This window comes from Gorilla gorilla, chromosome 21, assembly GCF_029281585.2.
Source record: "Gorilla gorilla gorilla isolate KB3781 chromosome 21, NHGRI_mGorGor1-v2.1_pri, whole genome shotgun sequence".
Lineage (NCBI taxonomy): Eukaryota > Metazoa > Chordata > Mammalia > Primates > Hominidae > Gorilla > Gorilla gorilla.
This window is the reverse complement of record NC_073245.2, coordinates 63,393,325-63,411,510: the sequence shown is the minus strand read 5'-3', so window position 1 is coordinate 63,411,510 and position 18,186 is coordinate 63,393,325. Positions and strand designations below refer to the sequence as shown.

General features: G+C 45.1%; 1 pseudogene; it reads left to right on the top strand.

Moving 5' to 3' along the window:
• Positions 1-1,047: 1,047 nt before the first annotated feature.
• Positions 1,048-15,291, top strand: LOC129529045 (small ribosomal subunit protein uS2-like; annotated as a pseudogene).
• The last annotated feature ends 2,895 nt before the right edge of the window (positions 15,292-18,186 follow it).

The following is an 18,186-nucleotide window of genomic DNA, read 5'->3' as shown; positions in this document are numbered from 1 at the left end:
GTAAACAACAACAACAAAAATCTAATTGCATCTCAAAATGTCCTGCCTAAAGAATGGAAGAAAGAAGCATTTATTCCCCAGCTCACATTCCCCATTGGTCAAGGGTTGCTTATGGGTGGTTAATTCCATTTCACTTCCAGGATGCATGTGCGTGATGGAAAGGTAGATTCCCATGGACAGAGGCGTCAGAGTAGCCCTGACATGGGAAGTTAGAGATAGCAAAGGCTGAGGCAGGTGATGTTGAGTTACACCTGCACAAAGTTAGTTGCGGCAACAGTGGCTGGAATAAAATACAGAGCAGTAAAATATGAGGAGGGATGGAAAAAACTTCCAGTCTCTTTCCAAACAGGATGTATTTTGCTTCTAACAGACAGTTAGGTTAGGAAAAGATGAACCTGATTCAATCATGGATTTTAATGGCTCAGAGCTGAGCTTCAGTCCTTCTGAAGGATGGTCTGTTTCTAGCTCTCCCTTACTGCTAAGGAGCAGCTCTCCGGGGTCCTAAATCAATCCTAGGGTGTTTACCAGGGCCCTCCTTCTGTGGCTGTCTCTGAATGCCCATATTTTTTGCCCTAGCTCCATAAATCTGCCTTCAAATCAATGAATGCCTTAGGGGGAAAAGTGGTTTGAAATATCAGACTCAGTGTTAACGGTTTCTTTTCTTTCTGGGATCTTCGCCCCTTGAATCCTGGTTGCCTTTGGTAGCTTTCTAAAGCCTTTGATCAGATTTTGTTTTTTATGCCCAGGTTTTCTAGTCGTTCTCAGCAGGAAGATTTGTCCAAAACAAGTTAGCTGCCATTGCTGAAAGCAAAACCTTCCCATTTGTTTATGAAAAGTTTTTAGAGGTAGACATGTACCTTCAAGTGTTAAAAACAGCCTTAAAAAACAATTGCCTCAAAGTCTGGGTTGGGCTTTGCATCCATGCTCTCCTCCTCTTTCTAGGACCCCTTCCCCGGCCCTGCCATAGCTGTCACAATGTCTGGCACTTGGCACACACTTAATATGTGTTAAGTGAATGCACACCCTGCAGAGTTGCTTGCTGTGTCCATGGAGGATGCTGTGGGGGTTGGGAAGACCATCCTCTTCCTTCAAAGTCCGCATGGGGCTGACAAGAAGCTAAGGTGGGGATGAAAGGTCCCACAGACTTTAACACTCATAAGACCCCCTGGGAGAAGACTGATATGAGCTCATTTCTAGATCCCATCCTGGAGTTTTAATTAACTCTAAGGCCAATGTCTACTGGGAAAATACGCACTAAGCAACAATGGCTCCAGCACTAATAATTGCCCAAGACCTGGAATTCCTAGTTCAAGGGTGGCCCAATTTGGGGACCCCTTATAGAGGATCTCCAGGCCAGAACAAACTGGGCCTGAAGATACAATATCTACTGGAATGGTGTTTCCCAAAGCGTGTGACCCCAAGTGACTTTGGATGGTAGAGGGGCCAACGCTTGAAACAGCATTGAATCCCAGAGTAAGTAACTCTTTTTCTATCCTCATTCAGTCCATTCAATTAAATCAAGGAGAAAGGCTCAGGATGGTGCTAGGAGGTCCTTAACCCTTCTCCAACACATTTCCATCTTCCTTTTTAACAAAAGACGGGCAGTTCTCGGGTTAAGAGCCTTCTTAGGCACAAGTATCAGCTAGCAGACAATAACATGATTTTCACTGTATTTCTGTTTACTTGTAAAGTCTATTTATAGAACATTATATTGGCTTTCCATTTACCTTAGTGACATTAGTTTAAGTAAACTTTTATGTCAACAAAAATATTAAGTTAATAGTAGCTTTAATTGTACATAGCTGGAGCAAAAACCATGAAGGTTGTGTGCAAAGAAGTGAAATTTGAGAAACAGTGCCCTGAAGCAGTTCTCCTTCACTGGGAACAGGCAGATGATGATGAGAACAAAAGATGTGACTTCAGGGAAACTAGGAAGCCAGAAACCCACACCAAGGGGCCTGGCCTATTAGTTCCTACCACCCAACCAGGAAGGAATGAGGGTCAGTCGGGAGCAGACGGGTACCAGCCTGCCCGACCTCCGCCAGAGATAAGTTCCTTGGGATCAAGACCAGCCATTTCCTAGTGATGTTCGTTTCCAACATAAACACTCCTTTAAGGAATCCAGCATTTGTTCTAACACCTCTTGAGACTGAAAGAGACACATGTGAGAGTCTGAAGGAGAAGGTGAGAAGCAGGTGGGGGCAGTGAGAGCTTTCACATGGGACTCAAGAGAAGTCGAAAGAAGTTTGTAAAAGGAGCCAGGTGTGTTTAAGCATTCACAAGACGTTTTCTGTGGGCTCTGTTTCTCTCTCTCTCTCTCTCTCTCTCTCTCTCTCTCTCTCTGTGTGTGTGTGTGTGTGTGTGTGTTTGTGTGTGTGTTGTGAGACACAGTCTCACTCTGCTGCCAGGCTGGCATGCAGTGGTGCAATCTTGGCTCTACTGCAACCTCCACCTCCCCGGTTCAAGAGATTCTCCTGCCTCAACCTCCCATGTAGCTGGGACTACAGACGCCCACCACCATATCCAGCTAATTTTTATATTTTTAGTAGAGATGGGGTCTTGCTATGTTGTCCAGGCTGGTCTTGAATTCCTAACCTCAAGTGATCTGCCCACCTCGGCCTCCCAAAGTGCTGGGATTACAGGCATAAGCCACCACGCCTGGCCAGCATGGGCTCTTGAACCTTCCTAAAGGGATATCTAATACTCACCAACAGTGGGGCAAATAGTCCCACTTCCAAAACCTTCCTAGGTTGCCTGACATGAAGGCCACTGATTGGTTCATTACAAATTTGCTGCAAAAACGTAAGGCCTGCATAGGCCACTGCCATGAGAAGGCAGCCCATAGGTGACGGAAAGCCAATGGTCCTGCCTGTCACATTTGCCTGAGATGAATGGCTTTCATTTCCCCAAGCCACCAAGACATCATCACCCACAGCACCTCTGCCCGAGTTTAATTTCACATCATGCAGCTTTCACAAATGAGTGACTGTGGGCAGTGTTTATCGAGGAAATCTTTTTGTAGCCACCAAACCTGTGGAACTATTTTCTCCTTTAATTTCCGTCCCATACTTCCTGCAGAAACAAATAAGATTGAGTTAGGGAGCCACTCTGGGAAGGCAGGAAATAATGTATGTATCCAAACCAAGAAACATCCCATCCATTATGTAAGTGAGAGGGGCTGAGAAGAGTGAGGAAAAAGTTGTAAAATGGCAGCCCGAGGGCCCACACTGGTCGGCAAAAGTGTTTTGTTTGGATCACGCAGTGTTTTGTTGTTTTGTTTTTTAATGTTAAAAATATGTAAAAATTCAGAGATTTAACATAAAAATCCAGCTGTCAGGCTTCTCCTGGAAAAATCAGATCTGAACACACTGGGCCGACAATATGGCAACAACCAGATGGAACCAAATGACCGGGGCACAGGCTCCCCAGTTTGCCTCAATCCCTACCCCTGCTTTGCTCATGTGTGTTTCCCATGGAGTAACCAACTCATCTTGGGTTGGCCCCAGGTGATTCTGGCCTTAACACTGAAAGTCTCATGTCCTGGGAGCCCTCTCAGTCCCAGATGAACTGAGACGGTCAGTTATCTTGGGTACCAACCTGGCCCCGATAAACATAGTGGACAATATTCATACTGTATGCATCTCCTGCTAAGCACAGCTCTAAGCATTGTAAGTGGATTAACTTATTTAATCCTTGCAGCAACTCTATGAGGCAGGTACTATATCATCCCAGTTTTACAGGTGAGAAACTGAGGTACAGTCAGCTGAAGTATATGCAGCCTAGAGGACTCAGCTATAAGTTGGGACTTCAGTCTCTTTCCCTGGGTGGGGTCTAATCCAGGGAGTCAGGGCATCTTATTTTAGGTCCATGCAAGAGGAGGAAATTGACTGATCTGCTTCTAATCCGCTTATCACCATGGACCTCTTGGTGGCAGAGGTGGTTCCTACCCACCCAACATGTGGTCCCTCCTCTTCTTGCTTAAGATTACAGGGCCTCGATTTTGTCCTGGGCCCATCATGTACAGGGAAGGTGAGCCCCTCCCCAACCCAACCCAAAAGAATGACACTAGATGGTCCCCAGCATAGTCATTTTACTCCCCTTAGCTTGGTTTGATAGGTTTAAGATTTATGGCCCTGTTCTGAGCAAGGAGACATTAAGAGGAGATGTGGTGAGGTTTTTGTTCCTTGGAAGGTTTTCACTCCCTGATAAAAGTAGCAATAGGGAGGAGACCTTCTCCTATATTCTGCCTTGAATGAGGTTGTTTAAGGATGGGATGCTCGGAGCTGTGGCAGCCATTCTGTGACCAAGGCACAAACCTAAGGATGAAAAGTCAACAGATTCAGCAGGGTGGGCCCGAGGGACAGAAAGAGCCTTGGTCCTTGGTGACACAGTGAAGCCACCAAGCCAACCCTGGAGTAACCCACCTCCAAACTCCTTTACTGATTGCTTAGGTCACCGTTAGTTCATTACATTGTAACTTGCAGCTAAACATATCCTAACTGATATGCCATGGGACCCTTGAGAGCACCTTTGCTTTTCCCATAAAGTCTAGAGCAGCCCATGCCCTATTTTCCTTCTGTCTGAGCCCTCCCCTGATCCTGTAGGGACTTCCAAGGTTTAGGAGGCACCTCCCAAGCATGAGGCACACACAGGCTCAGTCTCACCATGTCGGCCACATGGAAGTGAACAAAACAGAGAAATATCAATTGGCTGAGGAGCCAGAAGCTGGCCTTGTGGAAAAGAGCCGGGTCAAGAGAAGGGGCGTGTTTCTCCCAATGTATTCGGCAAGTAATGGAGTGAGCACTAGTGAGGGTGAGACCTGTCCCTGCAACGATTCCTTCCCATCTCCTCCAAGTGCTCTCCCCCATCATAGCCTCTGCAGGTCCTGGCTTTGACATTCACTCGCCGTGTGACTTTAATGGGGTCCTTTGCCTTTCTGTGTCTCAGTTTTCCCATCTTTAAAATGGAGATAATAATAATCTCATCCTTGTAGTGTTGTGTGGTAATTGAACAAAATGATAACTGTAACATTTTCTCCAAGGCACCTGCCACATAGGCGCATTCTGTAAATGTTTGTGATTATCTTTATTATGGAGGTGGGGAGATGGAGTAAGTGAGAAGGAGTTGGGCACCAGCATTCCCATTTTGTGGGTAAGGAACCTAAAACTTTGAGAGGTTAAAACGGATTGTCCTCAAGTCACCCAAATAATAGGTAAATAACTAAATTTGAATTTAAACCTGGATCTATCCCATTCCAAAATCTGTTCTAGAAAGGAGAGTATTATTTTGAAGCAGGTACTAAAGGCAAGGAAAAAACCAAAAATTTCTATTCACATTTGGGATACTTTCAATAAAGAAAAGCAAAGAGGTTTTCTGGATGGCAGGCTAACCTATTTTTACTGAGACCTTTAATTAAAGACAATTACCCTTGGTGATAGAATGGCTGATCTCAGCTCTCAGGAAAATTACCCCAAATGGCAAATGGAATTAAATATCCACTCAGTTACTGACAGATGCTCTCCGAAGCAATAGAACCATAGGACTTGATTACAATAACAAGAATAGGGTCTGGGCCCCAGATTGGAGGAGAACACAATCCACTTTCAAACAATTCTCCAATGATTTCAATTAACCGTGGGCTAAACCAGGCAGTTAGTTGTATAAGCATAGATCTCTTTGTGGTTCAAATTAAATTTCGTCTAGTACAAATGCTGCTTTGAGATTTTTGGAGAGAAAACACAATACTCAGGAAATGAATTTGGATCCCGTCTGCGTGTGTTGTGTAATTAGAGATCAGGTGGGCTCTCCCTATTCCCCAGGGCATGTTTAAGTTATTTTGTTTGATGATAATTATTTATAATTATTATTAGCAACATCCTCATAATACTCCCATTCCTACTTACCTGTCCAATTCCCATCTACCATAAAAGAATCAGCAAACTCTAGGCTCTGAGCCAAATCCGGCCAATGCTCGTTTTTTTGTAAATACATTTTTTAGAGCACTGCCATATTCATTCCATTAACATATTGCCTCAGGCTGCTTTCCTGCTGCAAGGGTAGAGCTGAATCGTTAGGTAAGTTGCAACAGAAACTGTAGGTGGCCAGCTAAGGTGAAAATTTCTTTCAGGCCCTTTAAGAAAACATGGCTCATGCCTGTAATCCCAGCACTTTGGGAGGCCGAGGCAGGCAGATCATCAGAGGTCAGGAATTTGAGACCAGCCTGGCCAACATGGTGAAACCCCGTCTCCACTAACAATACAAAAATTAGCCGGGCGTGGTGGCATGGGCCTGTAATCCCAGCTGCTCAGGAGGCTGAGGCAGGAGAATTGCTTGAACCAGGGAGGCAGAGATTGCAGTGAGCTGAGATCGTGCCACTGCACTCCAGCCTGGGTAACAGAGTGAGACCCCATCTCAAAAAAAAAAAAAAAAAAAAAAAGTACAAACCCCTGCAGAGACAGTAGAGAGGAAGACTTTCTGAAGGAAAGTCCACGCTCAGAAGTTCAGACTTTGCCCAGAAGGTGATAGGGAGCCCCTGGAAGGTTAGAAGGAGGGGAAACACAGCCCCTGCAGCAGATGCCATCAGTGCCTCATCCTGTCCCCTGGTCATCTCCTCTGCGAGGATAAGGTCACTTACTGCAAACGCCTGTGGGCATGCATGCCCTGCCCTGTCCATGCTCACATTAGTGATCCAGGGGCTCTAACGTCCCCAGAGCCCAGGCTCAGGAGTCAGCTAGACCTGTATTCAAATTCCAGCTTCTCACATGTCCTACTGAGTGACCTTAAGCAAGTTGCTAAACTTTTCTGTGGCTAGAGAGATGGGCAGGCCAACTTTTCAGGGCCTTGGGGGACATGTGAGGAGAAACAGGCAGCACAGATGTTAAGTTCGATTTGTGCTTGTTTAAAAGACAAGGAGGAGGACAGGTACAGTGGCTCAGATTCAAAATCCCAGAACTTCGGGAGGCCAAGGCAGGAGGATTGCTTGAGCCCAGGAGTTCAGGACAAACCTGGGCAATGTAGTGAGATCCTGTCTCTACAAAAAATTAACAATTAGCTGGGCATGGCGATGTGTGCCTGTGGTCCCAGCTACTTGGGAGGCTGAAGCAGGAGGATCACAGCTGCAGTGAGCTGTGGTCATGCCACTGCACTCCAGCTAGCCTGGGTGACAGAGCCAGATGCTTTTTTTTTTTTTTTTTTTTTTGAGACAGAGTCTGGCTCTGTTGCCCAGGCTGGAGTGCAGTGGCATAATCTCGGCTCACTGCAAGCTCCACCTCCCAGGTTCACGTCATTCTTCTGCCTCAGCCTCCCAAGTAGCTGGGACTACAGGCACCCACCACCACACCCGGCTAATTTTTTGTATTTTTAGTAGAGATGGGGTTTCACCATGTTAGCCGGATGGTCTCAATCTCCTGACCTCATGATCCACCTGCCTCAGTCTCCCAAAGTGCTAGGATTGCAGGCGTGAGCCACTGCGCCCGGCCAGACACTTTCTTGAAGAAGAAGCAGAAGAAAGAAGAAAAACAAAGGAGGAAGAGGAAAGAAAACAATAAAGGAAAAAAAAACTGTTGCAAGAAAACAGGATAACTGTTTCTTAGTGTCCCCTGTCCAACACAGTGGCCAGCTCAGAGAACGGAAGTCTGTGTCTTATCTTTCCTCTGGGATTTGAATAAAGTCAGCTCCACCTGCTTAAGATCCTAGAAAATGGGGGCCATTTTTATTATGTTTTGATTTCAGCAAATTACCACTTTCCTCAGGAAAGTCCACCAAAATAATGGACAGGAAGTTGTAGAAATTCAGGAGAGAGACCCATTTTGCTCGAATGACAGCAAACCACATTTGAATTTGAGCTAATTTAATTCTCTGCTCCAGTTCAATATTTCCAGTGAAGATTTTGAGAAACAAAATTAGATTTTCAGTAATGAAGATGCATTTCAATACATGCCACAGCTGGGCAGATTCAACTTGTTGCACCAAAGGCACTATTTCCTGGCCACATTGAAGAGTAAAATCTGAAACTCACAGTTTAAATGAAGCCAGGAAAGAAAATAGACCCTTTAGCACTAGGCAGGATGGAGAAGGTTTTAGCCAGGCCCTTGAACTACTTCATTCACAGTATCTTACTGTGCTGGAAGAAATAATGACCCAGCTCTCAGGAATATAGACAGTTTGAGCTGGAACAGTTTTTAGAGGTTACCTAGAGCAACTAAGGTTCCATAAAACAAGAACCATAAGATTTTTTTTTTTTTTTTTTAATAAAACACGGCCAGGTACAGTGGCTCACGCCTGTAATCCCAGCACTTTGGGAGGCCGAGGTGGGCGGATCACAAGATCAGGAGATCGAGACCAACCTGGCCAACATGGTGAAACCCCGTCTCTACTAAAAATACAAAAATTAGCTGGGCGTAGTGGCACGTGCCTGTAATCCCAGCTACTCAGGAGGCTGAGGCATGAGAATTGCTAGAACCAGGGAGTCGGAGGTTGCAGTGAGCCGAGATGGCGCCACTGCACTCCAGCCTGGCAACAGAGTGAGACTCTGTCTCAAAAAAAAAAAAAACAACCCCAAAGAAACAATATTTTGCTCTGTTGCCGAGGCTGGAGTGCAGTGGTGGTGGTGCAATCATAACTTACTGCAGCCTTGACCTCCTGTCCTCAAGTGATCATCTTGCCTCAGCCTCCCGAGTAGCCGAAATTATAGGCACACACCACCATGCTCAGCTAACTTTTCAGTTTTTAGTAGAGACAAGTTCTCGCTGTATCGCCCAGGCTGGTCTCGAGCTCCTGGGCTCAAGTGATCCTCCAGCCTCAGCCTCCTAAAGTGCTGGGATTATAGGCACGAGCCACCACGCCCAGCCCACCATGAGATGTTTCTAAGAGTACAAGAGCCCAGCAATTAGTAACAAAATCTTTAAATCCACCTATCGAGAAAGATATTCCCTTTTCAATTCATCTTTCCCATTACATCAATGAAGGAGTCTCTGTTTGGTGTTACTAGTTCTTTAACACTTCCTTTTGAAACAATAGGCCTTAGGTCAGTGGCCACACTGCCCGGCTAGAATTTTCCTTATAGATCAGGAGTCAGCAAATACTTCCTGCAAAGGGCCAGAGAGAGACTATTTCAGACTCTGTATGCCACGTGGTCTCTGTCACAATTAAAGGCAAAGGCAGCCATAGATAAAAGTCATAAAGTTTATAGACAAAAAGTCATAAAGTTTATAGGGAAAATGTCATAAAGTATGAGTGTGGTTGTATTGCAATACACCTTTATTTATGGGTACTGAAATTTGAAGTATTCTTCACATATCATGAAATGTTATTCTTCCTTTGATTTTTTTCCCAACCATTTAAAAATGAAAACATCTTTCTTACCTTGGGAACAGCACAGAAACAGGTGGCCAGCTGGATCTGGCCGTGGCCATAATTTGTAGACTTTGTTGTAGAGTAGGGTGGTGGCCAGAGAAGAGGAGTTCACGGTGCTCGTCACCAGCTTGGACTCTGGAATTCCAGCTCCTCAGTTTATCACTTCTGTGACTCCAGAGAGTTGCTTTGCTTCTTTGAGCTTCAGCCTTCCCCTCTGTAAAGTGGGAATAATAACAGCACCTGCCTCAGCAGGTTGTTATGAGCATGGAGTGCTTAGAACATTACATGGATGCAGTGTTAAATTGATATTAGCTCTTGTTATTGTTTATTTTTACTTTTACTTTCTCTTTAGAGCAAGCAATACTGATTTTTCAACCATGGTGATAATATAATTTCCTTTTTACCTAAACTTATTTAGGTAAAAAGTCAATTTAAAGGGAAATATCATTTGAATGCATATAGTCTTATGCAAATAGGGCAGAAATTATAAATGGAACACTCAAATGACCAAAGGTTCAGAAATACTTTGCCAGTTCCTTACCTTCACTATACAAGGTTGAGAAATAAATATTAATGATCAGACAGAGTCTTCATATAAAAAGAGAATTAGCCCAGGTGCGGTGGTTCACACCTGTCATCTCAGCCCTTTGAGAGGCTAAGGCAGGCGGATCGCCTGAGCTCAGGAGTTCGAGACCACCCTGGGCAACATGGTGAAACCCTGTCTCTACTAAAATACAAACAATTAGCCAGGCGTGATGGTGGACACCTGTAATCCCAGTTACTCGAGAGGCTGAGGCAGGAGAATTGCTTGAGCCCTGGAGGCAGAGGTTACAGTGAGCCGAGATGGCACCACTGCACTCCAGCTTGGGCTACATACAGAGTGAGACTCTGTCTCAAAAAAAATTTTTTTTAATAAAATAAATAAATTTAAAAAATAAATAAAAGAATTCGAGTACATTCCCTTGTCTGTGACTTTTAACTGTTAGAGTCATGTGTGTACATTGTCTTCCTGTCCCTGCTATACCATGAGCTCCTAGAAGGAAGGGACACATGGCTTCTGAACCCCTAATCCTCAGATGTGGAACATAGCCCACAGACAATGACCACTGATCGTTGTTTTTTGAATTGAGGTAAGATGGATTATTCCATCTCAACTGAGAACTAAAAATAAAATCCTAAGCCCCCCAACCAACTGAATGGACCCCCCTCTTGGCCAAGAGAACCTCAGAGAAACCATAAAAACTGAGTTCTGGGCCAACACGGGACAGGAGGTCAGACTCACCCTGTTATAAACCCTTTCCCTTTTGTGGCTCAGACACAATGACTGACCAACACTAATGTGAACATAGAGATCATAAGACTGATAGAATGGACTCTTTGTGGCAATAAGATACCAAATTTTAAACAGGATCTAAGGCCATGCCAAACAAGGGTTAAGTCACACATCCCCATCCTTAAAGAAACTACTGTTGTCAGGTAACGACCACAAGGTTTCTCTTTTTCTCTAGCATCTAAACAAGCACTGACCTCAAGATCAGCAACACTAAACAATTGCAACTTATGCCTTATGCTGACTAACTGCCACCTGTTCCACAAGCCACATCTTCAGCTTTAATGGGACAGAAACTGATTTCAGTAACTTCCTCCTGATAAGAGACTGACAGGCGTAAACAGGTTCTGGCCAGTTTATAGAGGCTGCACACTGAGTGCCTTCACAGCCCTGCTTCACCTTTTGACCTATAGAGCCTAACTAGAATGCATTTAAACAAGGTCTCCTTCCCAAAGAGAACACAGGCCACACGTAATACACGTTTGTTCATGCATACATCAGAACCCCTTTCATGAATATTAATAGCTCCTCCTGTAACCCATTGAATATATCTACTTGGCCAACCCATTCATGAATTCCTGTCTCATCTTTCCCTCCCTCAAAGTGCCTGCTAACGGCCTCCTCCAGAGGCGATGCTTCCCATTCTGGCAGAATGGCCACCTTCCAGGCTATAATCCTTTACAAGAAATAGTCTCCCTTCTAAATTTATAAATTTGTGATTTTTTTTCAGTTGACACAACACATATGAACCTTCAAGGTGCTTCCAGCCTCCCAAAAGACTAGGAGTCCGATTTCTTGATTCATTCATTTCACAAACACTTAAGAACCCCAACCAGGAGCAAGCTCTGCTCAGAGAACCCTGAGATAAGGAATAAATAGCCATTGCTCCTGGTCTTTGATGGTTGGCTCTGAATTCTTTGATCATGCATTCCTAACTTTAAAAACTGCTAAACACTCACCTTTAATATGTATCAATTATTAATATGTATTCATTATTATTTATTATTATGGTATTATATAATAATAATTATGTTATTATATAGTCATAACTTTTTCCTTTTTTTTTTTTTTTTGGAGATGGAGTCTCAGTCTGTCTCCCAGGCTGGAGTGCAGTGGCATAATCTTGGCTTACTGCAACCTCCGCCTCCTGGGTTCAAGCAATTCTCCTGCCTCAGTCTCCTGAGTAGCTGGAATTACAGGGATCTACCACCACACCCAGCTAATTTTTGTATTTTTAGTAGAGATGGGGTTTCACTATCTTGGCCAAGCTGGTCTTGAATTCCTGACTTCAAAGTGACCCCACCTCAGACTCCCAAAATGCTGGGATTACAGGTGTGAGCCACTGCACCCAGCCACATAGTCATAATTACACATAATAATATATTTTATTACAAGATATAAAATATAATAATAATTATAAAATATAACATCTGTTATTACAATTAACAACATACTATTTATTAATTAGGAATAAAAAGGAAGAAATGACCATAGCTCCTGAGCTGCCCCTGGTGTGATGAACCAGGAGCAGCTCAGAAGCAATGATCATTCCTTTTTATTCCTAATTAATAATTGAATTATTAATTATATATGTATTTATTTATAAATTGCATGTGAATACCACCTTTTTTTTCTTGACACAGAGCCTCTCTCTGAAGCCCAGGCTGGAGTGCAATGGCACGATCTCAGCTCACTGCAACTTCCGCCTCTTGGGTTCAAGCGATTCTCCTGCCTCAGCCTCCCAAGTAGCTAGCTAGGATTACAGGTGTCTGCCACCACGCCTAGCTAATTTTTGTATTTTTAGTAGAGATGGGGTTTCACCATGTTGGCCAGCTGGTCTTGAACTCTTGACCTCAAGTGCTCCACTTGCCTCAGCCTCCCAAAGTGCTAGAATTACAGGCGAGAGCCACTGCGCCCGGCTGTGGATACCACTTTTCCAGTCTATCCCGCACATTATAAAACAGGCAAAAGACTGAAACCAAAGTTCTAAGGTGCCCAGCACTGCTACTGTCTTTCCACACACTCCAATTTGAACAGGACCCTGGGTGTGGCGGAGGCCAAGCTGACACCTGCACACAGTCATAATGCAGGGGTAAGCCCCCGGTCAAAGTGTGACTGTGTCTGCTGGATGGGGAAAATGGGCCAAGGTTGGGGACATCTGTGACAGAGACCTGAAGCTGAGCTGGAGCTGAGATAGAAGTAGACTTAGGGAGGCAGAAAGTCCAGAAGGAACAGTCCCTCCCAAGCCGGGTCCCCGTGGTTTCAAGCTCTCTTCCTCCTGCCACCTTCACAGCTCGGGAATTGGAGGGGGAGGAGGGAAGAGGCAGGGAGAGCTGAGATGCCCTTTATCCCGGCACATTATCTTAGCACGGCCGGAATAACTGCCCCCATCATGAAATTGGCCATGGGGGTTTTCTTATTTCCCTCCTTGTGTTCAAGGAAGCATGCACGTTGCAGCAAAACTTCCTGCTGTCTTTCCGGCAAGGAGCCCAGCTTCATCATCACTGAGCACTGCCCTTTGGTGCCTGTGCAGAACACGACAATAAAGCCTGACAGTGGGATTAGGATTTTGCAGACCCTCGACAGCAGGTCTGTGGGGCTTGGGAGCCTTCCAGGGGCCCTGCCTGTTACAGAAGCTGGGCACGCTGCTCCATAGATATTTGTCTAGTGAATGAATGCAGGCACAGATGAATGAATGGAGGAATATTTGCTCAAGTCCTAGCTCTGCTATTTTCAGAACAAAAACACTAATAGAGTAGGAGCTAGATTGCATTATTTCCAATTCTTACAACTGTACAGCAGAAATTATTTTAGCCCTGTGAATACTGGGACTGAGAGGAGAGAGGTCTCCCAGCATCCCACCTGCTAGGAAAGCAGCAGAGCTGCTGCGAGGCCCCAGGTTGCCTGACCCTGAGCCAGCTTCTCATCCCCTTTGCCAATGGCTTCAATGTGGGGACTGAAGGGGATGTCACTGGCTAGGTCAACCCAATCATCTGACTCTCAGATATCACCTCCCATACCTCTGCCATCTGTTTATGCACAAGCTACTGGAATACTTCCAGGGACGGGGCTCCCATTTTCACCTGTGGAAAGCTAGAAGATTTTTCTTAATTTGGAGTGGACATTGGTCCCCTGTGATGCTGTGATGCTGTCCCAAGGAGTCCATCCTTGGGAGTTTTAGAAAACAAGTCTACTCGCTTTCCCTGCTACCCACAGAGGGGTCCATACAGTGTGGTTCTGGATTCCCATCATAACTTAAAGGGAAACTTTCACAATGTCCACAGCCCTTGATGTCCTGCAAATGAAAGAGGAGGATGTCCTTAAGTTCCTTGCAGCAGGAACCCACTTAGGTGGCACCGACCTTGACTTCTGAATGGAACAGCACATCTGTAAGAGGAAAAGTGGTGGCATCTACATCATAAATCTAAAGAGGAGCTGGGAGAAGCTTCTGCTGGTGGCTCTTGCCATTGTTGCCATTGAAAACCCTGCTGATGTCAGTGTCATATCCTCCAGTAGCACTGGCCAGAGGGCCATGCTGAAGTGTGCTGCTGCCACTGGAGCCACTCCTATTGCTAGCCACTTCACTCCTGGAACCTTCACTAACCAGACCTAGGCAACATTCCCGAATCCACGGGTTCTTGTGGTTACTGATTGCAGGACCAGCCACCAGCCTCTCACAGAGGCATCTTATGTTATAACCTACCTACCATCGCTCTGTGTCACACAGATTCTCCTCTGCACCATGTGGACATTGCCATCCCATGCAACAAGAAGCTCACTCAGTGGACTTAGTGGATGCTGGCCCGGGAAATTCTGCCCATGCAGCGGCACAATTGCCCGCAAACACTGGTGGGAGGTCATGCCTGCTCTCTACTTCTACAGCGATCCTGAAGAGATTGAAAAAGAAGAGCAGGCTGCTGCTGACAAGGCTTTGACCAAGGAGGAATTTCAGGGTGAATGAACACTGCTCCAGCTCCTGAGTTCACTGCTACATGGCCTGAGGTTGCAGACTGGTCTGACAGTGTGCAGGTGCCCTCTGGGCCTATTCAGCAGTTCCCTACCCAAGACTGGAGTGCTCAGCCTGCCACGGAAGACTGGTCTGCAGCTCCCCCTGCTCAGGCCACCGAATGGGTAGGACCAACCGCTGAATGGCCTTACACTGTTCTTGCACAGGCTCTTAAACAACATGGAAATAAGGTTGACAGAAAATAAACATCGATTTCTAAAAATTTTTTTAAAAAGGAAAGGAAAACCAGTCCACTCTTTTAGATATGTGGATTAATGTGTGTGTTTGTGTGTTTAGAGAGGTAGATAATGCTAGCATTCAATATTGATAGAATATTTATATATAATTAAGATTTATTGAGTGCTTATCATATGCCAAGTACTTTACAGAAATTATCCCACTTAATCCTCACAACACAACTGTGAAGTAAGTATCATCCGACCTCCTTCTTCAGATGAGGACACCAAGGTTCAGAGAGCTAGCACCACCTGCCCAGAGCCCCACAGACAATTCCTGTCTGAGCAGAAGCTACACCGAGGCCCACAGTAACCCCAGCACCCTCCTTTCAGCTGCCATGCCACCCTCTTGCAGGCCTTACTAGCCTGGTCCCTCGCCTCTAAAGACAGTCCATTTGTGTTATTCAAGTAATCACTTTCCCTTTTAAAAATGTTAGAAAGCACAGGATTCATCCATAACCCTATCACCCAAAGATAACTATTGTTAATATTTCCATGCATTTTTCACATCTAGATATAGACAGTTTGGGTTTTTTTTTTTTTTTTACAAAAATGAGCTCATTCTATACATGTTATTTTGTAACCTATATTTTCTACTCAATTATATATCTGGAACATCCTTCCATAACAACACATAAAAGCCGGCATCATTTTATGACTGCCTGGAATTTCATTCTATGGATATACCAAAATATATTTAACTACTCACCTCTCATTGCACATTTAATTTTCTCCAAATATAAATCCTCCAACACATATCCTGGCACATGGGTCTTTGTGCGTATATCCCAGTATTTCGTAGGTTATTGCCTGTAAGGAAAATTGTTTGAGTCCAAGGTTATGCCCACTCAAAGGTGTTGCTACAGAATCCTGACACCCCTCACCTGTGTAGGAGAGGGCTTGTCTCTCCACCCTCTAGCCCACAGAGCTGTCGTCTTTCTTAATCTTGGCCAATCTAAAAATTATAATAAAATGGCCAGGGAAAATTATAGTAAAATGACATCTTGTTTTCATGCACTTATCTTTTATTACCAGTGAGGCTGAATTTATTCCAATATCAGACAGTTTCAGTCCATCTTAGGCATATTACATCAATTACTATGGTGTCCCTAAGAGCACAAAATACCCCAGGGGGGGTTCAAACCAGCATAGATTTCAGAGGCATCTGCCCAACGGGTCTCAGCCAAGTGGTTAACGGTCCCCACAGGGTGCTGCCCAGCCACCAGGGCCTAAAATGTGCTCAGACTCCAGACGTGGAACAAGACTGTCTGGTTAATAGCACATGTGGCCCAGCCACCCCAGTGTGGCATTTACAGCTCTCTGGTTTCTGTCAATGCTGCCCCTGCTAAACTACGTGGCTGTCTAGTCTGCATTAAGTGCAAAGCTGGCTCCTGTGCAGGGCACCTCACCCACGCCCACAGGAAAGGCTGCCTTGATTTGAACCTCTCCTTGGGGCCTGCGGGGGGAGTGGTGCCTGTGTGTAAACACACGTGTGGCTTTTTGTTCTCCTTCCTGCCGATTATTTTAAAGCTAGGAGTTAAGTAAGATTCAGCTTGGCGATCAATTCACTCATGATGCTGCCTAACCTGTTGCTGTTTTATAAACTCAGGAAATTCTTCTCATTGATGGGTCTCACTGTTGAGAGTGTGACAGGCCAGCCCCCTCCCACAATGCTGTGCGTGCCTGGAGGAGGCGATGTGGCATGGCAACCTCAGCTGTGTCCCGATGACCAGCATCCCTCCCCCTTTCTCAGGGGAACTGCACCTCTATTCTTCTTGCCCAAGTCCGTCCACGACCCGCTTCCTATGCCCTACCTCCAGCCTATGGAACAGGCGGAGTTCCAGACCCCGGTTCAAGTTCCCCACTGCCAGGTGCCAGATGAGTTATCTTCTCAGAGCCTCAGTTTGCTCATCAGTAAAATGTGGACAATAATAATACCTACCTCCTAATGTGGTTGTGAAGGTAAAACAAGAGTACCTCCATTAACATCATCTTGGAAATGACAGCATGTAGAGCTGATTTTGTTTTTATTTTACAAATACTGATTGAATGGCCAGTTGGATTCCATTGTAATCATGCTTCAAATATAAGCGAGCCATAGGAAAACTTACAGAGAAATTATAATTATTGGATCTGGCTGCCCCCAGGCCTTTCTGTGGCTTCGGGTATGGGCCCTGATGCAAGATACATGATCACTAATATTTGCTGACTTGAACTGAGCTAAGGTGGTCAAAGCCAGTGTTTATGAACCACTGAGTTCCTTTCAGCTTGCAGCAGCTCAGTGGTGCATGACTCAGTGGCTGCAGCACATCTTTTATTCACTCATTCAGGAAGCACTGATGAGCTCAGATGTCAAGTCTTGTGCTGGGGAAGGCCCAAGAAGAGCAAAAAAGGGCCCTGTTGTCGAGCTGTTTATCATCCAGAGGAGAACAAACACCCACACATACTACTGTCCAAAGCCAGTGGCCAGAACATATATGATGATACACTCTGACCTGCACCCTCTGCAGCAGTCAGCCCGAGATGGTCAGGATTTGGCCGATGACTGCCAGCTTCCCAAATCAACCCTTGGGTTCCCTTTCACAGTCCTCTCATAGCACATGCTTCCATAAAGGTATCACTGCTAATGGTGAGATCGCGAGGCAAATCCAGAGGAGATGCTCTAACCACTGAGCTATGCTGCCTGGCCTGGGAGGAACGAAGAAAGAGAAGAAGGAAAATGAAAGGAGAGAAGAAGAAACCTAAGTCCTAAACACAGAGTGACACATTCTCTCCCACAAAGGTTATGAACAAGCCACATCTTCCTTACACTAAAATTAACTCATTCTAGCCTGTCAAGCTTCGGTGTGTTTGAATCACCTAGGAGGCTCGTTAAACACTTGGATCCTGGGACCCACCCTTAGAGGTCCTGAAACCGACAGTCTGGGCTGGGGTCTGGGAATCTGCAATTTTACCCTAAGTTCTCAAAGTCCTTGAACCTCAAAGCATGGTCTTCAAACAGCATCTTGGCTATCACCTGCGATAGCACTGCACCTGCCAATGCAAACTCCCAGGCCTGCCCTTCAACCTATTAAATCGGAATGTGTACTTAAAGGAGATCTCTAGGTGTTTTATGTGCACATTAAAGTTGGAGAAGCCCTGCTTTTGGTGATTCTCATTTAAGAAGTCCAAATACCACTTGGAGCTTAATAAATAATACTAACAATGAACTAGGCAGTGTTTGGAGTGCTTAACGCGTAATAATTCATTTATCAGTCAAA